Genomic DNA, 25,140 nt, shown 5'->3' on the forward strand with positions numbered 1-25,140 from the left:
TCAGGGTTTCTTTCTGGAGGGATGAAATTGAAATGTTCTAATATTTAGGCTGTGGTGATGGTTGCACAGCACTGTTAATAAATATACAAAAAACTGTTGAACTACACATTTTAAATTGATGAACTGAGTAGTATGTAAATTATTTCTCAATAAAGCTGTTAAAAGTAAATTGATTTCTCTCTCTACGATAGAAATGAATGTAATGTAATGAATAGCAATGTTTAACCTCGCTTGCTTTTTAGCTAAAATGAGAATCAAAGCAACATAATTTAATCGTCAGGTTCGATTCTCTTTTGATTTTTTTTATTCTTCCATTTGGTGTTTGTAGGTCTGATTTTCTTTCTAGAGTTTTCTTTTAGTGCTTCAGGTCCAACTAAAAGTCTTGGTTTTTGTTTATTTACTAAGAATTCAAAAATCTATAGATGGGGTGCAGAAAATGCTACCTCAAAATATGCCCACTAGGCATACTGAGTAACTTGAGAAAACTGTGGGGGCAGGGACATCTCTGACTTTCTACCCTCTCTCCTGAAGCCAACCATAGAAATCTATTCTCTTACTTCCCTGAAGTGGGCCATAGAAACTAGAATTCCCGGCCAGGTGTGGTGGCTCACGCCTATAATCCCAGCACTTTGGGAGGCTGAGGCGGGTGGATCACCTGAGGTCAGGAGTTCAAAACCAGCCTGACCAACAAGGAGAAACCCCGTCTCTACCAAAAATACAAAAAATTAGCCAGGCATCATGGTGCATGCCTGTAATTCCAGCTATTGGGAGGCTGAGACAGGAGAATTGCTCGAATCCAGGAGGCGGAGGTTGTGGTGAGCTGAGATTATGCCATTGCACTCCAGCCAGGGCAATAAGAGCAAAACTCTGTCTCAAAAAAAAAAAAAAAAGAAACTAGAATTCCCATCATACCTTCTTCCTTGAAGTAGGTCATAAAGCACAGGAAGACCACTCTCCGACCGTCTCCCTCTCTCCTCCCATCATAACCCTCCTACCCTGAGGAAAGGAATGTCACACAGAGAGGACATGAAGAATCCAAATGACAGGCCTTGTTCAGTCCCCCCAGTTTATCACCATTAGATCACACCCACCTGTCCTCCAATCACGCTTCTGTGTGACTGTCAATACAAATACAGTTTTCCTTGGGACTTTGGGTCTCCTTTCTGAAGCCTCCAATGTCAGGTAAAATTTACACTAAATAAGTCTATATGCTTTGCTCTTGTTCCTCTTTTATTAAAGGGGTCTCAGCCATGAACCCGTAATTGGATGAGGAAAAGGTAATATCATTTCTCCCCTACTCTATATTACACAATTAAAAACACCCAATGGCAACATGTATTTGTCCTATTTGCAAATTTTATTAACTAATGCCAATTATATGCATATATGCAAAACAAGATTGGACATCACTTCCTGTTACATGAAAATGATTTCATGATGTGATAGAGCAGCTAAGTATTTTTTTTTTTTTTTTGAGACGGAGTTTCGCTCTTGTTACCCAGGCTGGAGTGCAATGGCGCGATCTCAGCTCACCGCAACCTCCGCCTCCTGGGTTCAGGCAATTCTCCTGCCTCAGCCTCCTGAGTAGCTGGGATTACAGGCACGCGCCACCATGCCCAGCTAATTTTTTTTTGTAGTTTTAGTAGAGACGGGGTTTCACCATGTTGACCAGGGTGGTCTCGATCTCTTGACCTCGTGATCCACCCGCCTCGGCCTCCCAAAGTGCTGGGATTACAGGCTTGAGCCACCGTGCCCGGCAAGTATTTTAAAGCAATTATAGGCAGCATTTCATAAAGAAAGGTGCTAACAGTTGGGTACTGGTCAGATGCATCTGGGGTTTGATTTAGCTTTAAAAAACAGTGTACCCTGGAATATTTCCATCAGAAAGAGAAGGAGTTCAGGCACACTTAGGAGAAACCTATTTCTACCTCCACATAACTGAAAGGCTGTCATGTGAAAGAATGAACTTCTTGGACATAGCTCTTACAGTAGAAAACTGTATTTGTTTTACAAATAGCACAACAGGTATAAGTTCTAAGGAGACACTGAAGAATTCTGCAATGTTTGGAGCTGTGTAAATGGGAGTGAGTTACTTCATTAAACAGTGAGCTCCTATTAGAGAAGTATGATTCATGACTGGAAATGATTATGTTGTGGGAAGGATGTGCTTATTCCAGGTCCAGCTTATGACTGACAGCTGGTAACCCTGTACCATCTGCAATGGCACTGGGGGTGTCCTTTGGAGAAATGGCTGAGTGTGGGCTAACCAAGCTATATCACTTGATGATCAGATCATTTTGCCAAAGCACACCTATGCCAGCTTTTAAAAGGCTCATGTAATTAGATTAGGCCCACTAACATAATCTACCTTTTGCCATTTAACATAACATGATTAAGGCTGTGATATCTCCTCATCTTCACAGGTTCCACCCACAGTCAAAGGGAGGGAATTGTGCATCAGCATGGGGCTTTAGGCCATTCTTAGAATTCTGCCTTTCACAGGGTGACCAGAATTAAAATATTCCATGGTTATTGTAGTGTTCAGAGGAGGCTACAGTGTCCATCGCCTTTAGAGCTCCTGTTTCACTACTTGGAGATTTATATATATATTTTCAGCTCTTGATGCTGGAAGGAAGGTTCTTTCCAACTTGTTGAAACAATCACCAAATATACACCAGTGGGGGCTCTCCCAAGCCCTTGCTCCTGAACCGGGTCCTCTCCTTCCTGCATTCACTCCTAGAATATTTTCCCCTAGGACTCCAGCCTATATCAAGTTCAAAACGTGTCAAGATCTAACTCCAATGAATGTAATCACCATTAATCCTAACTCCAACTATTCCCCCCATTTTTTTTTTCCTTTTAAATCATTATTCTTTATCTCTTTCTTGTTTAATTTCTCCTATGAAGAAGGATTTGGTTTCAGCTTTCCTTTCCTAGGTGTTTTTTTGTTTGTTTTTTTTGTGGGGACAGGACTCAAGTCTTGAAATGTGAAATCTATATTCATATTATATATGTATATATACATATGTGTTTTACATATGTAGATTTCTCGTGTCCAAAAAAAAAAAAGGACACGCAGTCATGCATTGCTTAAAGACCAGGATACCTTCTGAGAAATGTGTTGCTAAGCAGATTTGTCATTGTGTGAATACCACAGAGTTTATTTACACAGACCTGGATGACCTAGCCTACTAAACACCTATACTATATGGTATAGCTTATTGCTCCCAGGCTGCAAAGCTGTACAGCATGTGACTGTACTGAATGCTGTAGGTAAATGTAACCATGGTATTTGTGTTATTTAAACATATTGAAACATAGAAAAAGTACAGTAACTATGTTGTTACAGTCTCATGGGACCACCGTCACACATGCAGCCCATTGTTGACTGGGCATCGTTATGTGGTGCATGACTGTCTATATTCTGGTAATATGGATTACTCTTAAGCCATTAATCTCCCCAGTGTGTACTCATGGAATGGAAACTGACTATAGAATTAAGCTTAACAAACTATAATTAGGAAAACAAATCACCCATACAAAATACTGTGCAAGGCAGTCTCCAAATTATGAATATGTCAGGTCCCCACAGTTCACTTTTAAGTCAATTGTTTAGAGCCTAGTCCTAGAGATACTAAATTTTGGGGAAAATGCTGGTGAGGTATCTGCGTTCCCTGTAGGTTTAATCAGCCCATAATGAATGAATTATAGTAGTAAAAGTAATAGAGTAATAGAGTATTACTTTTCTCAGGATCCTGGGAACATAAAGAAATAAAAGAAAAATTTTCTCCTTTTTTTATTGAGTACGACTTTTTAGGAGAATATTTTGAAATGGTTTGCTTTTTATATTCTTCACTCTTTGTGCATTTTGTTAACTTACTTTTCTTCCTCTACTATTGCTCAGAAAGTCTCCTGAGATTCCTGGGATTTTCTGACTGCCCATCCTGCCTCATCAACCAACAGCACCATGTTCCCTGTCCCAAGCAGGCTCTTCCTCCAAAAGTCGTGTCTACTTACAAATCCTTCTTCCTCCCAAATGCAAATGAAGCTCTGTTCATCAAATGAAGCTGATCTCACCTAAAGGTTACGACATGAGTCGTGGGTTTATTCTAGATGCTCTGTATCAGGTGGAGGAAGCTGTCTTCCATTCCCAATTTGTTGTGTTTTATCATGAAAGGCTGTAAAATTTTGTCAAATGCTTTTTCTGTGTCTATTGAGATGATCTTGTGAGTTTTGTTTTCTATTGTATTGATATGATGTATTATGTTATTTGATTTTTTAATGTTGAATCAACCTCACATTTCTGGGACAAATCTCACTAGGTCAAGGTGAATAATCCATTTTCTATGTTCCTTTGCTAGTGTTTTGTTGAAGATTTTTACGTCTATATTCATAAGGGATATTAGTCTGCAGGGTTTTTTTTCCTTGAGATGTTTTTTCTGGTTTTGGTATCAGCAAAACACTGGCATCACAGAATAAGTTAGAAAGTGTTCTCTCCTCATCTATTACTAAAAAGACTTTATAAAGGATTGGCATTCATTCTTCATAAGAAAATTTCTGGAATAATTTTTCAGTGAAATCATCTGAACTATGGATTTTCTTTATGGAAAGGTTAAAAATTACTAATTCAATTTTTAAGTTACAGTTTTTAAATTAGTGATTCAGTCTGTTATAGGTCTATTAAATTTTCTATTTGTCTGATAATTTGTGTTTTTCTAGGAATTTGTCCATTTCATCTAAGTTATCTTATTTGTGGGCATACATTGTTAGATAGTATTTCCTTATAATCCTTTTTATTTTTGTAAGATGGGTAGTGCTGTTCACTTTTTCATTCTCTATTTTGGCAATATAAATCTTTATCTTTCTTCTTTGGTCAGCCTAGTTAAAGGAATGCCAATTTTGTAGATCTTTTTAAATAATAAATTTTTCATTTTTTCTTTTGTTTTTTGCTTTTTATTTATCCTGTAATAAAATAACATAATAATTATTATTTTTATTTGCTTTAAATTTAGCTTATTTTCCCCAGCATCTTAAGATGGAAGATGGTTATTTATTTGAGATCTTTCTTCTTTTTTAATGTAGGCATTTACAGCTATAAATTTCTCTGTGATCCCTGCTTTAGTTACAATCTATACATTTTGGTATGTTGTATTTTAATTTTCATTTCTTTCTCATTTCCCTTGTGAAGTTTTTCTTTGATCCATTAGTTATTTAGGATGTGTTGGGTAATTTCCACATACTTGAAAATTTCTCCATTTTTTCTGTTGATTTCTAATTTAATTCTGTTGTGGTAAGAAAAAATACTTTAAAAATTTTAATTTCCTTAAATTTATTGGGGCTTGTTTTATGGACCAATATATGATCTGCCTTGGAAAATGTTTCATGTGTACTTCAGAAGAATATTCTATTGCTTTTGGGTGGAGGGTTCTATAGATATCTGTTAGGTGTCGTTAGTTTATACTGTTGTTCAAGTTTTTGATTTCATCGTTTATCTTCTGTGTAGTGGTTCTATTTATTATGGAAAGTAGGGTACTGAAACATTTATTATTATTGAATTACCCATTTCTCCCTTCAATTCTGTCAATTTCTGTTTGATGTATTTTGGGGTTGTGTTGTTAGGTGCATATATATACAGTATATATTTTCAACTTTTATTTTAGATTTAGGGTGTACACGTGCAGGTTTGTTACCTGGGAATATTGTGTGATGCTTAAGTTTTGGGTACAATTTATCCCATCACTAAGCATGGTATCCAGCAGTTACTTTTAGAGCCCTTGTCCCTCATCTCTCTTCTCCCGCTAGTAGTCACCAGTGTCCATTTGTGCTATCTTTAAATCCATGTGTACCCAATATTTAGCTCCCAGTTAAAAGTGAGAACATGTCGTATTTCATTTTCTGTTCCTGTGTTAATTTGCTTAGGATATTATTGGCTATTAGCTGAATCCATGTTGCTGAAAAAAACATGATTTTATTCTTTTTTATAGCTATGTAGTATTCTGTGGTGTATACGTACCAAATTTTCTTTATCCAACCCACTGTTCAGATGAACAACTAGGCTGAGTGCATGTCTTTGCTATTGTAAATAGTGCTGCGATGAACATATGAACACATGTGTGTTTTTAATAGAACAATTTACTTTCTGTTGGCTATATATTCAGTTATGGGATTGTTGGGTTGAACGGTAGTTCTGTTTTAAATTCTTTGAGAAATCTCCACACTGCTTTCCACAGTGACTGAACTAATTTACATTTCTGCCAACAGTGTCTAAGCATTTTCTTTTCTCTGCAGTCTCACTAGCATCTGCTGTTTTTGGACTTTTTAGTAATAACCATTCTGAATGGTATGACATGTATCTCATTGTGGTTTTGATTTTCATTCCTTGATGATTAGTGATGTTGAACATCTTTTTGTAAGTTTATTGGCCACTTACGTATCTTCTTTTGAGTAATGTCTGTTCATGTCTTCTGCCCATTTTAAATGGGGTTGTTTTTTGCTTGTTCAGTTGTTTAAATTCCTTTTAGATTCCAGGTATTAGACCTTTGTCATATGCATAGTTTGCAAATATTTTCTCTTATTCTATAGGTTATCTGTTTACTCTATTGATAGTTTGTATGGCTGTACAGAAACTCTTTAATTAGTTCCCTCTTATTAATTTTTTGTTTTAGTTGCAACTGCTTCTGAGGACTTAGTCATAAGTTCTTTGTTGAGGCAGAAGTATAGAATGGCGTTTCCTAGCTTTTATTCTAGAATAAAAGTTTGAAGTCTTATATTTAAATCTTTAATCCATTTCAAATTAATTTTTGTATATGGTGCAACATAGTGGTCTAGTCTCATCCTTTTGCATATGGCTAGCCAGCTATTCCAGCACAATTTATTGAGTAGGGAGATCTTTCTCATTGCTTATTTTTATTGACTTTCTCAAGGATCAGATGTCTGTAGTTCTGTGGCTCTCTTTCTGGGTTTTCTATTCTGTCCCATTGGTCTATGTGTCTGTTTTTGTGCCAGTACCTTGCTGTTTTGAACACTGTAAACTTACAGTAGAGTTTAAAGTTGAGTAATATGATGCCTCTGGCTTCTTCTTCTTCTTCTTTTTTTTTTTTTTTGCTTAGAATTGCTTTGAATATTTGAACTTTATTTTTTTGGTTCCATATACATTTTAGAATAGTTTTTTTTCTAATTCTGTGAAAATGATGTTAGTTTGATAGGAGTAATGTTGAATCTACAGGTCATTTTAATGATATTGACACTTCAAATCCATAGCATGGAATGTTTTTCCATTTGCTTGTGCCATCTATAATTTCTTTCAGCAGTGTTCTGTAGTTCTCCTTGTAGAGATCTTTCACCTTCTTGGTTAGCTGTATTCCTAGTTATTTTACTTTTTTTGTATGACAGTTGTAAATGGGATTGCTTTCTTGATTTAGTTTCCTGCTTGAATACTACTGGTGTATAGAAATGCTACTGATTTTGGTACATTGATTTTGTATCCTGAAACTTCGCTGAAGTTGTTTATCAGTTTCAGGAGGTTTTTGGTGAAGTCTTTAGAGTTTTGTACGTATAGAATCTTATTGGCAGTGAAGAGAGATAATTTGATTTCTTCTTTTCCTATTTGGATGCCTTTTATTTCTATTTTTCATGCCTGATTGCTCTGGGAATGACTTCTGCATACATGTTTATAATTGTTAAATCCTTCTTGTAGATTAACCATGTTATCTTTATGAAATATTTCCCATTATCTCTAGCAATATTTTTGTTTCTAGGTTTATTTATGTTGACACCTATTTATGTGGCCACTGTAGCCCTTTTAAGGTGTCTGTTTGCATGGTATATCTTTTTCTATCATTTTACTTTCAACCTACTTGTATATTTGAACTTAAAATGTGTCCTGTAGAGAGTATATAGTGGGCTTTATTATTTTGCCAGTCTTATAATCTCTGTCTTTTGATTGGATTGTATATATTTAATATTTTATTGTAATATTTAGATTTAATCTGTCATTGTTTTTGTTTAGTCATTGGTTTGTTTTGTCATTGTTTTCTGCATATGTCATGTTTGTTTCATTCCTTTCTTCTTTACTGCCTTATTTTCTAGTGTGACATGTATTCAACTTATCTTAATGATCTTTAAATAATACACACATTCTCTTAGTGATGTCTCTAGTGTTTACCATGTAAATCTTATCAAAATCTACTTCAGATTTATATAAAATTCATTCCAACAAAATAAACTTTACTCATATATATCTCTGTTCCTTACCCCTTCTTTGAGTACTATTAATGTTGTGCATAGTGAGCTAACAAACCAAAGAATACAATGTTATAATTTTGCATAATCTTATGTTTTTTAATGAAACTGAGAGGCAAGGAAGTACATATTTACATAGTTTTCTATATTAACCTTATTATATATCATTTACAATTCTCTTCATTTCCTTCTGTGGATTTGATACCATCTGGTGTCATTTTCTTACTCTGATATAGTTTTGCTCCTACCAACCTTCTCTGCACTGTTTTTGTCAAGTATATTAAATTTCTATATATTATAAACTCAATAATATAATGATATGGATTTTTTTGTGCAATTTGTCCTTTAAATCAGTTTAGAGAAGGGGAACAAACATTCAATTATATTGTCTTTTTTATTGACCTACATCATTACCTTTATTAGCACTCTTTCTTTATTTGATTTTGTGCAGATTCAAATTTGAATTCGTGCAGATTCAAATTATTCTCTGGTATGGTTTGCTTTTAGTATCAAAAACTCTGCATATTTCTTGTAAGGGAGGTTAACAAACAGCTTTTGTTTATCTAAGAATGTTTTTATCTTGTCTTCATTTTTCAAAGATAATTTTGGTAAGTTCTTGTTGACCTTTTTTACTTTTAGCACTTCAAATATGTCATACCACTACCTCCAATGTTTCTAATAAGAAGACAATTGTTAATCTTTTTGCAATTCCCTTATAAGTGGTGAGCCATTTTTCTCTTGCTGTTTTCTCTTTCTCTTTCTACATTTTGACTATAATGTGTCCAAGTATGAATTTCTTTGTATTTCTCTTACTTGGAGTTTATTGAACTTCTTGGATGTGTAGAAAAATGCTTCTCACCATATTTCGGAATTTTTCAGACATTGTTTCCTTGAATAAATTTTCTGCGCCTTCCCTTTCTGCTCTCCTCTGGCACTTCCATTATGCATGACCTGGTACACTGAACGGCGTTCCACTTTATTTTTTCAGAAGCTGCTAATTTTTCCTCATTCTTTTTTTCTCTTTTGGATTGCACAATCTCTGCTGATCTTCTTCAAGGTCACTCTTTCTTCTACCAGCTCAGATTGTCAGCCAAGCCCCTCTAGTCATTGTTTTATTTATATTTTTATACTTTTAAAATTCAGAATTTTCATTTGGCCTCTTTAAAAGTAATTTCTTTTTTTGCTAGCATTTTCTATGTGATGAGATATTGTAATCATATATTTTCTTTAATTCTTTAGACATGATCTCATTCAGTTCACTGAACATATTTATATAATGTATGACGTCATTGTTTGCTGAGTCAATTATTTAGTCTCCTTCAAAAGCAGTTTCTGCTTCCTGCCTTTCTTCTGTCGATGGATCTACTATGAGCTGAATATGTTATGGGATAAATTGTTTCTCCCCAAAATTAATAGATTGAAGTCCTAACCCCCAATATCTCAGAATGTGACTGTATTTGGACACAGGGCCTTCAACTAGGTAATTAGATAAAATGAGGTCATATGAGTGGGCCCTAATCAAATACCACCGGTGTCCTTCAAAAAAGAGGTGATTAGATACACACAAAAAAGGAAGATCATTTGAAGACAGCATATGAAGACCATTTGGAGGGAGATGGCCACCTACTGTGATATTGTGCCAGAATTGCTAGCCTTTGCTTTAGTTATTTAGTAATAACTAAAATAAGCAGCCCAGGATAACTAAGATCTGTGTGTAAACAAATGCTTATCTTGACTTCTGTAAACCACTGAAGTAACAAACTGAATGACAAAAGTCCCCTGGCCCTTGGAATGTCCGGAGACCCCCGCCCTCGTCTCCACCCAGGAGGTGAATTACAGAATCCCCTGGACCTTGGAATGTCCGGAGACCCCCGCCCTCGTCTCCGCCCAGGAGGTGAATCACAGAATCCCCTAGTCCTTGGAATGTCCAAAACCTATTCATCCCCATCCCCGCTCCTCACCCCCACTCTCAAGGTGGTTTTTCGGGTATAAAAAGTCTTGGCACCCTCCTTTTGACGCCACAGGTTGGAGAGACGTGAGTCCTCTGTGGTCGCCGGCATAATAAATGACCCTGCAATCTGGCATACTTTTGTCTTGGTGCTAACTTTCTACGCTCGGTCCAATACAACACTGCAAGTTAAGGAGAGAGGGCTCAAAAGAAACCCATGCTGCTGGCATCTTGATCTTAGACTTCCAGCATCCAGAATTTTGAGAAAATAAATTTCTGTTGTTTAAGCCACATAGTCTGTTGTGCTTTGTTATGGTGTCCCTAGCAAACTAATACAGTGTTACATTTTCCTGTTTCTTTGCATGTCTTGCAATTGTTTCATTGAAAACTGGATGTTTTGTGTAATATATTATAGCAACGCTGCTTATTGATTGCCCCTCCTCCACCCCAGGGGGTTGATGTTGTTTCTTGGCCATTTATTTACATGTTGATGGCTTAAACTCTGTTTCCCACACAGTGTGCAGCCTCCTGTTTATATCTTTGAGCCTGGCTACGTAGAGATTTCCCCAGGTCAGGATAAGCCACTCACTGGTCATAGGTTGTGCCTAAGCTTGCTTAGCCAATTATTCTTTTACTCTTTACCATTGGATGTGTGTGTGGCTTGCAGGCTGCTATTGCAATTTAAATAATTATGCGTTTGCCTTCACATTTTGTGAGGGACTACTCGCTTGGATTTTCCCACTCCCATCACTCCTGAGAAGGCACGGTCTTGGGTGTGTACACGGACTTTCAGGCTGCCAGGGATCCGTATGATTCTTCTTCTTAAGGCTGCTTTCCTATGATTTGCCTTTGGGTCAGAGTAGCTTATGATTCAGCCAGTTTTGGTGAAGGTTGTGCTTAAACCTCTAGTGCCCAGTGAGGCGTCTGCATTTGTGGATTGTTCTGTGTGTGGTTTGGCGGTGTTTACATATCTGCCCACATCTTGCTCTGATTGCATCTGACTATTGCTAGGTACAGCCTTGCACTGCCCACGGCCCTCCTGACCACCAGGGTTATGTGGCAATCCCAGGAGGGCACTTCTTGGTGGTCTTTCCATTGTTCTCTGTTACAGTGCTGATCGCTCTGCCATTTTACATGTGGTAGCCTGTATCATGGAGCTATGAGCACCTTCTAAATTGCTCTCCAACAAGACGCTCATTGCTTTTGACAATGTCCTTAAGCATGGAATTCTCCACGCTCTGTTCCAAATAAAGCCAGTCCCCTCAGGCAGAGCTGTAAAGTCCTTCATCCCTAAAATCTGCCTCTTTGATCTGCCTTTTCCTGAGCAGGACTTCTGTATCACTGTGCAAGAGCTGGGGATAGGACCCACTCTTGTCCCAGAGTGACACCCTGCTGGGCCAGCAGGTGTGGAGTGTGTGTGGCCTACGCCTTCCTGGCTTGCCTTTCCTTATATGGAACATTGGCCTTAGAAGTGAGCTGGGATGAAGGTGATCAGGGTCTCACTATTCTCTCCTGCCATGCCTGGGGAAAAGCTTCTGTCCTACGAATAGAAGTTAGGTGGAGGAAAAGAATCCTGGGCCTCCTAGTCACCCCCGCCTAGAATGGAACTTCTGTAAAACAGGGCTGGAGGATGAGAAGCTCCGTCAGCCCATTCCTCCCATGGTGAAACTGTAGCCCCAGATTGGGAGCTGGAGTGGTGGTGGGAAGAGACCCAGTTTCTTGGTTGTATCTCCCTGGATTGGAGCTCCTCAATCAGTTTCCCTAAGCTTGGGGTGGAAGGTAAGGGTCATAGCTGAAATGCTACAGACTCTTGCCTTAATGAGATTTAGCTGTTTTCTCTTTTTTTTTGAATGAATATTACTCTATTTGGTTTAGGTCCTTAGGACAATTTTCTTTAAAAAATCTGTTTTTAAAAAATGCTTTCCTGCAGATAAATGGATGTTTACTGGGGAGAGATTCTGAGGGGCTCTTCTCTCTTCTTTGGAGTCATCTTTCCCTTTACATTATAAATAATTCAAATAACACAAATAATGACTCCCACCTTTGGGTACACATTTTTTCATGATGAAAACTTTCTCTTTGATTACTTCCATATATGTTTTATACACTAACAATTTTATCCCAGTATTTTATTTTTTTGAGACAGGGTTTCACTTTGTAGTCCAGGCTAGAGCGCAATGGCACGATCACAGTATACTGTAGCCTCAAACTTTTGGCCTCAAGTGATCTTCCTGCCTCAGCCTCCTGAGTAGCTGGGACGGTAGGCATGTGTCACCACGTCTTGTTAATTTGTTTTTTTTTCTTTTTGTAGTGATGGGTTCTCACTTTGTCTCACAGCCATTCTTGAATGCCTGGGCTCAGGCAGTCCTCCCTCCTTGGCCTTCCAAAGTGCTGGGATTACAGGTGTGAGCCACTGCACACAGCCTATCTCAGTATTTTAAATAATAGGGCCACGAATAATTAGTGCACTGCAGAGCAGAGCAAAGAGCTTATCTTCACTCTAATCGATCTGCATTTGAACAGCACTCTATTGTTTCACAATGCTATTGAAATGATAATAGCACTCTGTCCTCAGTGGGAAGTGACTGGAATGTGTTTAGCAATACGGGAATACAGTGAGGATGACAGCCTGAGGCACACAGGTGGTTCTGGCAGAGCCAGGACCAGAATCAGGGCTCCAGACTTCCAACTCTTCCAACCTAAAAAGAGTGAATTAGAAAAAAGCACTCTTTAAAAAACAGTCTGCTTATTTTATGTCTGGAGTAGGAGCCTATCTATCCACGAAGATATGGATCACTATTAATCTGGAAATTTTCTGTTTCCATATTTTAATTCAGTAACGATGCCATGAAACTTGTGCTTTTGGTAAGATTTCCTATGAAATGCGACATCATTTGGATATATAAATGTTCTCATTGGCAAAATTACTTGACATAGGCACCTGTTTATTTGATACAATGACTGAATTTTAAGTATCTCTTTGAGGTTTAAAAAAAAGCCACTGAAAGTGAAAAAAAGAAACAACCTTTTAACAGCAGAGGGGGCCGGCTGAATTAATAAAAGGGACTGCTGAATTACAATTCCTCATTTAACTGAAGGATTCAATACAATCACTATTTTGAAAATGAGTATTTATTATGACAGAAAATTAGTGAAGATTAATTCTAATGCTATTTATTAAGAGACCTTTAAAAACCATACCTTGTTTGAAAAACAATTATAAAAGCTCCTAGTTGTTCAGACATTTAGCAACTGTTAAAAAAAAGCAGTGAGCTGCTACTAAATATATCAGAGTGCCCAATTAAATATCTACAGGTCATCAGATGGCGTCACTGACTGGCGGAAAGGCTGAAGTCAAATCCTAAAGGAAATAATCAGACAACATGGGTTCTGTATCTAATCCGTGGATGACAGAAAGCCAATCTGAAAAAGTGAATTGCACATCCCTCTTGGCTTTCGTAACCATTGTCCACAGTTTAATCTTGATGTGAATCACTGAGACATAACTGGTAATCATAAAATCTGCAATGTCAGTGAAGGAGCGATAGACAGGTCAGAATGAGATCGTTGCTCAGAGCAGCTAGGGAGGTCTACACATTTCACCTGACAAGAGAAGAGATCAAAACATGCCAGAGCATTGCCCACCATTTCCACTGTTTCTTTTTCTTCTGAATTCAAAGTACTTGGTCATGCAAACGAATCAATTATAATTTATTTATTTATTTCCTTCCTTCCTTCCTTCCTTCCTTCGTTTGTTCCTTCCTTCCTTCCCCCTCTCTCCCTCCCTCCTTTTCCTTCCCCCCTTCTTCTCTCCCTCCCTTCGGCCATCCTCCTTCCCTTTCTCTTTCTCTCTCTTTCCCCTCTCTCCTTCCTTTCTTTTTCTTTCTTTTATTAATTCAACAAATATTTACTGAGTGCCTACAGTAGGCTCGGCACTTTGTTACTGGGCTAGATGCTGGGCTACAGCAGAGAACAAAGAAGACACAGGCCCTGTTCTCAGTACTCACATTCTCATGGCGGTGGCTGGAGGAGGTTGGCACAGGCAGCGAATGCGTAAACAAATGGCAAGATGCTGATTATGGTAGCTGTTATACAGGATGGACACTGGTTAATGTGCCAAAACTTGTCCAGAGCGGGGGTGCGAGTGGGGGTGTGTGAGCTGGGATAGAGATTGGGCCATGCCAGTCAGGGCCATTAGGAAAGACCTGAGAGTGAGAAGGAACTAACTGTGGAAAGAACATTCCAGCAGAGGAAACCACAAGAGCAGAATCCCTGAGACAGGAAAGGGTGTGTGGGAACTCAAGGATACACTGGAGGTGTAGGAGATGATGCTGGGGAAGTCGGGATGGGCAAGAGGATGAAGGGACAAAGCATCTTTGCTTGGACAGAACCTTCTCCGAGCGCCATCTGTGCACTTCCTCGTAAAATCCACTTTTAGTAAAGAACTCCGTTAAGTCACTTTGACAAGAACCTCCCACTCCGCAACCTTACTATCTGACCACTCTCGATTCTGATTAGGTTCCTCATCCTCCACCAACCCCCAGGTGACGTCTGGTCATCCTGGCCTGCCTTTAGCAAAAATCTTGTTAGGTGGCTTCAGCCAGAATCTTCCTTACTCCTGATGTTTCTTCCTAGCAATTTCCCATCCACTGACCGCCCCCAACCCTGCCCCTTGACTGTTAATTCCCACTTCTCATGCCATACTCAGAATTGAGCCCAATCTCCCTTCTCCACTGCAAGACCCTGTTGCTGTGGTCCATGTCCCCACTGCAATAGTCCTGAATAAAATTTTCCTTATCCTGCTTTAACAAGTACCATTGAATGTTTTTTTCTTTAAGAGTAGCAATATGACAATGGCCAACATTTACTGAGAGTTTGCTGTGTGTCAGCTCCTCTAAGAAACTAACATGCATTATCTCATTTAATACTCATGACAAACTGAGAAAGTAGGTGTTAGTATTACCTTCTTTTTAAAGGTGAGTAAACTAAATCTCAAGTCAGGCAAAACTGGGAGTTGAACCAAGATTCTCTGACTCCAGCATCTGTGAGTTTAAATACTATATTTTAGTAATAGGGGGAATGCAATCATGTGGAAGTGAGCAGGCTAGACAAGGGCTCTATCATAATCCAAAAATACGTATTGCACACCCTACGCCGGTGATGGTGCAGTAGCAGCTCCATAGAGAAAGATTCATAGACACAACCTTTGCTTTCAGGGTATTTATAACCAGAAATGACAAACGTTACAGTAGGAGGAGTTATAGTAGGAGGGGAAAACATTAAACCAAAACCAAATGAATGGTTAGTTCAGTCATCACATGCAGGCGAAAACGTAAATGATAGTTGACTTCAGTCCTTAGCTAAGTAATTGTATCCATTTCAGACTGAACTTTTATTCTATAATTCCCAAGAAAGGCCTTTCCCCCATGATTATTGTGTTTTCTCTTTATTATTTCGAGGGAGTGATGCAGGAGAAATAAATGAAGCTATTGTTCCAGAACAGGTTAGTCATGAGGTCTGACCTCAAGCTGGCAAGTAAGTCCCTGTGGCACTGTGGTGAAAATGTTTTTATGTTTTTTGCACAGTTAGGACTTTCCGAACTAATTATACTAAATCCTAGGACCTGAGCTAAAAGGCAAGCCTGCAAATTAAATGATGATTGATTAGATGGTGAGAGACCATCCAGAGAGATTTACCTCCCTGGAGGTAAATATTTGTATTTTCATTACAAGGGGAGAATGAGATCTGGGCCCATGGAGACATCCTAGCATTGTAAAGCTAGAAAGGCTAGACTTTGTCTACTTTTTGGAGAGATTTGTTTGCATTCCAAAGGCTAAGAATAGGAACTCAGGATCCTTGCCAAAGAGCAAAGGTTCTCTTCTCTTTCAGGAGGGAAGGGGAGATGGGCTGTCCCTCTCCTATATAACCACCGAGGTTCATATTTGGGGGATTTCTTGCTTACAGTGGACCCTATTTGCCTCTCACTGCATCGCCCCAAGGGTAAGAACTGGGGCAAAAGGGAACTGGAGTTGAAATTATTGTATAAGTAGTGATAATTAACCTGCTCTGCTCCAGAAACCTTGTGTTTGCATTCAAGGTAATATTAGTCAATACAGAATTGGAAACTTATCATCCATCCAGCTCTTTCTCCCTCCTGGGCATCAATGGGCAAGACGGGAAGAGGGAAGCACCAGCTTATGCAGGCAGGTGGTGGGAAGAAGGGGCGGAGTTAGGGGAGTTTTAGTGACCATGGAGCTTGGACTCTGGGCCGGTTCACTTCATACATTCCAGCTGTAGGAAAAGATAAAGGGGGATCAGTTTGAAAAACTGCTAAGTTAAATGTAGGCTGAGAAAACTGTTTCCAGTAGGTAGAACTGGGTAATATACACTCTCGGGACCACAGGAGACCCTCAATAATGATATGTATAAGGCTGCACAGAAGAGAGGAGGGAGGAAGAAAGGAAGGGCCTAATAAAGTCTACTCGTGGGAATATACTCGGACTGTGGGACAGAAACAGTATTCGGGAACATAAAAAGTGACCATCTTAAGTAATGCTTACTTAATATTACCAAATGATCCTACGTGCCCAGCTGGGCGGAGCAATTAGAAACACGGATCTACTCTTCAATCATGAGGGAAGTCACTGGAGCTGCTGAATGGACACATCATAACCCACGAGTTGTGGAAACTGTGATGGGACTGTGTCAGCAATTGCCTGGTGAATACAAAAAGTGAGGGCCCTCCTTTCCCTTCCTCAGGGTTTTAATCTACACTCAACTTCTCAGAGATTTTGGGCAAAACAGAATACCGTTTATCAGGCAGATTTCTGGTACCAATATGTGGGTTGGTTTTGTCCCTGGGGGGGTTAAAACACACTATTCTGGCATACTGACCATTTAAGTTAAGGCCACTTGAACATTAGCAGGTGTGAAAAGATCACTCTGAGCTTCTTGCTTTTTTTTTTTCTTTTTTTTTTAGATGGAGTCTTGCTCTGTCGCCAGACTGGAGTGCAGTGGTGCAATCTCAACTCACTGCAATCTCTACCTCCTGAGTTCAAGCAATTCTGCCTCAGCCTCTGAGTAGCTGGGATTACAGGGGCATGCCACCACCCAGAGAATTTTTGTATTTTTAGTAGAGACAGGGTTTCATCACGTTGGCCAGGCTGTTCTTAAACTCCCAACCTTGTGATCCATCCTCCTTGGCCTCCCAAAGTGCTGGGATTATAGGCATGAGCCACAGCACCCGGCCCCTTGCTATTTCTTAAAAGCAGAAGGTGAAATTCTCATGTTAAATATGCACTCCTAGAGGAAAGCAATATTCTTATCATCAAAGATGGAAAGTCAATCCCAAGAGAATTCTGAACAGATATCGCTAAACTAACTCTATTCATTAAGCTTCCCCACATAATTTAGTTGTTTTCTTCACAACTGACTGCTCTTTGTATAGTTTGGCATGTGAGTATCTGACACTGCTTCTTGGGATCTTCATTTCTTCTTGAGAGCTCCCGTGGCAAAAAAACCTTGTAATATGCTTTCTCCTATGAACCTACGTTATGTTAATTTCATTCTCAAACTCATCCAGGACCCTAGGAGGACGGAGCTGGAATTTTTCCAAACCTACACATCCAAAACGAATACTACCAGAATGTAATATTATTGGGAAAAAAATGTTTGAATAATCCTCATGTCTCTAAAAGTCATTCTATCTCTTACCAACTATAAATAGCTTAGAATATCAAATTTTGGTGTGGTTGAGGAAAGAAAGATCTCAGCATTTTGGTCTCAGAATCTAGAAACATAATGAGATGTCAGGGCCTCTGGCTCATAAGATACCGAACAGCTTTGGCCTCAAGCAGAGCTTGGGTCTCCACTGACACCATCAGCTCAATTCGAAGCAATGGCCTTGTTTTCAGAAATCCTTTACCACAAAATATTTTGCTGTCTCATTAATCACCATTGAAAGTGTTCACGATGATTCATTCAATACTTTGTATTTTCCTATTAAGGAGGAATAAAAGTATTGGCCCATTTAATACTTTTTATTTTCCTATTAAGCAGGAAGGTTTATGTGCTTGGTGTTTTCTCTCCAGGGTTCAGAGCTCATGAGAATCACATTACCTTGATCTGTGATCTTGATTTCCCAGCCTGAAACAGAGAAAGGCCATGCATGTGTCCCAGGATTTCAGCCATTGTTACCAGCAGTAGAAACTTTTACGGACCTTCTTGGGGACCATCCACCATTAGCCAGAGTTAATGGGCAAGACACGGTACACTGGAATCAGGGCCTTCAGCATGGCAAGTAAGCATGGGGTCCAGGTTGGTGGGCAAATGTCATATGACAATGGCCAGCAAAGGCCAGTGATAAGAGTTGGATAAAGCTTGGATATCAGTATATAAAAGCAAGGCAAAGCGTCACTTATTTTCGACAGAGTGCATCGAAACATTGAAAAGCACAGTACCAGGGATTATGCCAGGCACTGGCAGGCACATAGACTAGTGAAGGGGGGTGCTTATGGGTGATGGATATGTAAATGAACAATCACAATACACAGCAGTGCGTATGTTTGAAATATGCAGAGGCCATTATGAGAGCACCACGAAAGGGCCTCCAGCCCAGCCTAGCAGTAGGAAGTCGGGGGCTATAGGAGGAGGCCACAGAAGGCTTCCCGGAGAATGGATGCCTGAGCTGAGTCATAACAGATGCAGAGCAATTCACCAGACAAAGGAGAGAGGCATTCCAGTTATCAGGGACAACTGACTGGTCTTACATTGTGTTGCTGGAGATTGCAGACTCAAGCAATATTAGCAAAAAGCCCCAGACCCAGGGTCTATCTGTGTAGATACAGGGGTGGAATACTGGAGACTCAAGAGGCAGGTCTACATGAGAGGGGGCCAGGGATGTGTGGTAACCCCAGGAAGGCTAAGCTGTACTCTTAAAAGAAAATGAATCCAGGAAAGGTGTGTATAGGACACAGGGCACAAACTCTAATCACAGGGATGAGTAACAGATGTTGAAGAAACTACACTGAAGTTGACAAAGCAGTGAAACTAGATCTGTTTCTTGGCCAGGGATTTATTGTTCTTTATGTCTTGGTCTCAGGCCAAAAATTTGTCCTAAAATTAGAGCATGGAGCTGGGCTCACAGGTGGATCCTACAAACATTTCCAGGGCCAGAGGGACTGAAGCCACAGGATCTAGGAATCACAGAGACCAAGGGTTGAGGCATCAGCAAACAAAAAACTGAGGGCACAAGCCACAGTGGGTGAGACTTGATGAGCAAGGCAGTTTTCTGACCTAGTTCAGGCTTCCTCTTTACTTTCCTGTGAGGCAGGAATCAATCCCAGTGCAGCTGGACTCGGGTTCATAGATGGAAGCTTGCAATTTGAAGCACCTGGCCGAGGCAGCCTGCACAGAGCAGGGATATAGCTGTAGCTTTCTGTAAGTGAGTCCTCTCATGGGTAGGAGAAGGGGGATCACATTAGAAGATAAAAAAAAAAAGCTACTGAAAAAATGGATATAGCAGACCTCTCTACCATTATTAAACACTTTGTCTCAGAGCTAATTTTGTATTGCCCTTAAGTGCAGAGATAGCAATAGTGAACTCAGCAGTGCACCAACTCATTCGCTCAAAATTACAAAGGGACAACTTCTAAGAGCACATCTCTCAGTAAAATACAAAGCTTGTTTGCCATCTAGTCCAGAATTAACCTGTTAAATACCGTGCACAAATGCACAGTTTAAAATACTTGGACAACACATTTGTAAACATCTCGATACCTATTTGCTTTATATAGCTGTACAAATGGAGTATGCATCCATGTGCGCATGTGTCACACATACACACATATAGTGTAAATATATAAACATTTGTATATAGGTAGATATATTAGCCATGCATTTATAGTTCTAAAAAATTGGGAATGCTTTCCTTCTTGGAAGACTCCTTTAGAAATTTATAGGTGCCTAACATCATAAAGTGGCTTTTCCCCTGACCCACGACGAGTCTGTTGTGCAACCTCATGGCGGCAACCTCAGTACTCTACAGTGGTTACATACGGTGCTGCAAGATTTTTTATTTTTAAATCACAGAACCCAAAAATATAGATATCAAAGACACTTTTCAAAGGCGACTTCTAAAAACGATAAAACCTCTTCAGACAGCTGTCCCAGATTAATGAAACCTTTCTCCCTCAAGGGAAATGAGAACATCCTACAGGAAACAGCAAAAGGTGGTATGACAGTATCTCCAGAAGATGAATTTCCTTTACTTCATTTATAGCAGTAGCCTTTCAGTTCTACCTTAAAATCAGATTAGCATAATCATATTTTGTATCCCTAATTATTTGGCTTATGACACTGTAAAACCAGTTGAAAATTTCCAGGGATAATTATATCATTTCAGAAGAGGAACTGGAAGCAGCTGCCAGGGTTGAACCTGTAAGCAAGGTGGCAGTTCTGAACATCACTAGGAGCTACTATGCATGATTTGAAATTATTCAAAAACCAGCACCCCTCCCTTCACAATCTTCTCAAAGCAGGGCACTGTACTGGCTAGCTGAGAAAATAGATTAGCAGTCAATAATACACTTTCAAAAGGATAAATATTTTTCCAAAAGGGGAAAAAACATGATTTAACCTCTTCTTTCTGGCCTATCAGGGTATTGCCTACTTGCAATTTTTGTAATCAGTAGTCATTTTTCTGCAAAATTAAGGGGTACAAAAGTGTAATATGGAAAAGGGAGAAGGAGAGAAAAGAAAGAGGAAAAGGAGGTAAAAGGAAGATTTCAAATTCAGAAGAATACATTTGGGAGCATTTATTTAGTTGATCCATTGATGAAACAAAAAAAATGTCAATTGATTTTAAAAAGCAAAATTGGGGCTACTTCACTACTGTATTCCCTAGCAATTGCCTTGATAATGATTTTTCAGAATAAAATATATTATCTGCAAGACATAACTGAACATAATTGTAAGAATTACATATTTGCTACAAATAGAAAAACATGCTAAAATACTGCTTTATTGCTAATTTATCTTCTAATGTAATAGTAAGTTAAGACCTCAGAAAATATGGTCTGAAACACAGGAAATTTAAAAATATTTATCCCAGGGATGCCACGAGCTGTACTAAGCTTTCATGTGTAATTTCTTGGCTTATTCAATTAAATTATCCAATCACTGTGAAAAGAAACACATGTAAAAAAATTCATTTTACATGGTTCAAGATTATGCAATAGGTTCATGTGTCCAAAGAAATCACTGACTACAAGAGTCCACAGTAAGAATGAGCTTTTTCAAAATGCATTTTGAGTTTGACATAAATCTTGTTTTTAATGGGATGTTTCTTCCTTTGTTAGCTATACAATATTTCCCCTCAATAACAGCACTAAGTTCAGCAACAGCATTCTATGTCCCTAGAGACAATCATGGTTGGCTCTTCATATCTGTGGGTTCAACATCCGTGGATACCATCAATTACTAATTAAAAACATTCAGAAAAAAATTGCGTCTGTACTGACCATATATAGACCTTTTTTCTTATCATTATTCTCTAAACAATACAGTATAATAACGATTTACATAAGATTTACATTGTACTATGTACTATCAGTAATCTAGAGATGATTTAAAGGATACAGGAGGATGTGAATAGGTGATATTTCATCATTGTATATAGGAGACTTGAGCATCTGTGGATTTTAGTATTCAAGGGCATGCTTGGTACCAATCCCTCTCTGATACCAATCCTTCTCTAAGACTGTATGTATCTCCTGAAACTGCTGATTTCACATGTGAAAATGTGATTATACTACTTGTCACTTAGGTACCACTGTTTTCTAAATGCTTTACACTCTTCTATGTTATTCAAATGAGCGGAAAAGAAAGCCCCAGTACACAGGGAGGCATGAACCATGGAAACACCTCCACATGCTAAGTTCCAACAAAGATACACAGTTCTTTAAAAAGCAATACTGGCCTGGAGAAGCAGGACAAAGGAAGATGCTATCAGCAAATATGCAAGTTAATACCCAGAACATCCAAGGCTGGGCCACATTTACCAATGCAGAGAAAAATACGTGCCCAAGATCAGAGTCAATGACAGAAGGCAACGTGAGATCTCCCGACTTTCCGTAGACCTTTACTGAATCACTGTATGTTGGTTAACACTGCCAATTTTTTTAAACTTATAGATTTCCTGAAATGCCTGGAAATTTTCCTTCTAAAGGTTGTGTTCAGTATTCGAGAATAAGTTAAGGCTAAATTCATACCAATTACAGAGCCTATAGGGTAGACAGAACTTTTTTGGTTTGGTAAGAAAGGGAGAGGTATGAGGCATTTGCAGTCAAAGGTAATCTGTAAGTACAATTGTGTTATTTACACCTAATTAATAAAATCATAATAGAGTGGCTACCGAAATGTGACAGCTAAATCAGTGCTCCTTGCATGAAGCACAAGAAAATAAAGGAATCCTTTTGATAAGTACCACAGAAAGAAAAACTAACATAATGATATTTGACAATGAAGACAGAAAGAACCTTTAAAGATTCTGTATGTTTAAAAGAAACCCATAAGAAGCTTCCAATATCCAATCTAAATTCAAGTATTACACACATATATAATAGGTTGAACAAGCATATAGCTATCAGGACTACACTATGGTAATGGAATATCTCAGCATTGTCTTTTCATTAAAAATCATATCAGGCCACATTGGGCAGCTCCTCCATCTTTCCTTCACCATGAAGAAGAGGGTGGGAAATCATGGTGCGTCACAGAATGAAACTTTTCAGAAGCACTGGTTCATCATCCCCACAGGCCAGTCTGCTTTCTTGTAGACATGTGGTTTTCCAAGACTATAAGCAACATGGCCACTTTCCCTGAGGCTTTGGGTTACTGGAAGGCAAGAAAAGATAAATGGGAAACTGCGGACTGTTTTAAATCCCCTCTGACTATTCCGCTCTACTGAGCAACCTCCCAACGCCAAGTTGATACTGGCTTACTTAAAAGCCTTAAGACAATGGGATTCTGTCTACAGCTCTGCCATGAATGGACTCTGATTCCTTAAGCAAAGAATTTCCTTTTGCTAAAATAGTGATCTGAAGGAATAATAGGAACCTACAAAACTATGTTTCAAAGTGTTTTGGTCACCAGATAAATAATTAGATTTCACATGAATGTAACATAATCAGTACTATTGTTCTTAACTATTGATGACATATCTAAATAGGACATTCTGGGCATTGTCTGGGACCACCCTAAACAGAAGCATCATTTTTTCTTAGAAAAGCTTAATGTGGTACTCATTTGACCACCTCTTCGCCATGTCCAAACCTTCTAGAACATTGTAATTTAAATGATCACAGTCTGTTCCATTGTTAGAACATTATTACATGTTTTATTATAAGAACATCAAATATTTTCCTTTCGTGTTGGTTTTTCAAGCTGTTCTTGTTCTAGAGTAAAAGTTCCATGTACTCTAACAAAACTTTCTCATTTATGTAGATAGGTAACTATCTCCCATTTCCCAAATTTCAAAATGAGTAAATTCCAGAGGCACTGATGATACAAATATACCCATATTACCTCAAGTGAAGAAAGAAACACATTAACACAGATAGTACCTGGAATAGTGATTACTTAACAGTAAGTGATGGATTGATTAGTAAGTGAATGTGAAGTGACATTAGCAAAACTGAGTGAAGATCCCAGTGATATTTGGATATGATTAGAATCTCTCACCACTTCAACACTTATAAGTTCAGGACATTCGTTTATTTTATATTTATTTATTGAGTCGGTTGTCATTTATGTGCCACTTTCTGTTTTCTAAATACTTTACAATATTAGAAACTAGGAAAACAGTGGTGAGGAAGACAGATTCAGCCCTTGCCCTTGTGAAGTTTACATTCCAGTAGACGGGGCAGACCCACAACCTCCCCCTGCAAACACACACACAGAACATGAACACCAACTGTGAGAGAGCAGCACATTGCTACTCAGGTCAGGGACGTCACAGAGGAAGTGTCATGGCAGCCATTACAGATCAGAAAGGCTATTCTGAGAAGGTGACCTTTTAGCAAAGATCTTTTAAAGGAGGACAGAGGAGACAGGAAAACAACCAGAGAATGTCTGGGTAGGAGTAGCAAGAAGTTGGCCTGTTGCAAAAACTGTAAGAAAATCATCCATCCTGATTGGTGGGGATGTGGCCAGCAGAGGAATTACAGGAAAACATGACAAGGATTTACCAAACAAGGGACTATTTGTATATAATTGTATTTAAAAAACCAGAGTCATAAACACATGTAATACTGATAAACAATGTCTTTTATGATCACAAACAGCATTACTGTGTCTCTTTTTCAGATATAGATTATGCAAACTATTTATAACCTAAGATAACTGCAGACATTCAGACTTTCACAGAAAGAAACAAAGACCATTATAGTCTCTAGTTTATGTGCTTCAGGAAAGTGTGTGTGTGTGTGTGTGTGTGTGTGTGTGTGTGTGAAGTCAAACCATGTGTGGGTTCATATCATTCAGGCTATCACAATCATTTTATTACACATGACAAATGGAATAAGAAATTGTGATATTTAAAAGTAAAACATATGAAGAACTGCAATACTTTAAATCACATCTTAGAAGGCTTTTTCTCAAAGTGCCAGAGAGTAATGTTTCAGGCTCTAAGGACCATACTTCCTCCGTTGCCAGTACACTACTTGGCTTTTCTAGAACAAAAGAAGACACAGACAATACATAAAAGAACATGTGTGGCTGTATCTCAATAAAACTTTATTTATAGTAACAGGAGATGGGCCAGATTTGATCCACAAGATGAGGTCTGTTGACTCCTGCTTTAGAGGACTAGGGGGCAATGCAAAATAATATCTAAAAGAATCACTCCAAAATATTGAGCCGATTTTTCAAATGTGGGCATGAGAAAGAGCCAG

The 25,140-nt window shown here is 38.7% G+C and overlaps 1 protein-coding gene across 4 annotated transcripts in view; it reads right to left on the reverse strand.

Annotated features, from left to right (window-relative positions):
• DLGAP1 (DLG associated protein 1) overlaps window positions 1-25,140 on the reverse strand; it is a 979,377-nt gene that overhangs the window by 626,862 nt on the left and 327,375 nt on the right. The gene's annotated exons all lie outside the window — the stretch shown is intronic.

The sequence above is a fragment of the Sapajus apella genome, unplaced genomic scaffold, assembly GCF_009761245.1.
Source record: "Sapajus apella isolate SASKATOON/1434 unplaced genomic scaffold, GSC_monkey_1.0 scaffold29, whole genome shotgun sequence".
In the NCBI taxonomy this organism is placed as follows: domain Eukaryota; kingdom Metazoa; phylum Chordata; class Mammalia; order Primates; family Cebidae; genus Sapajus; species Sapajus apella.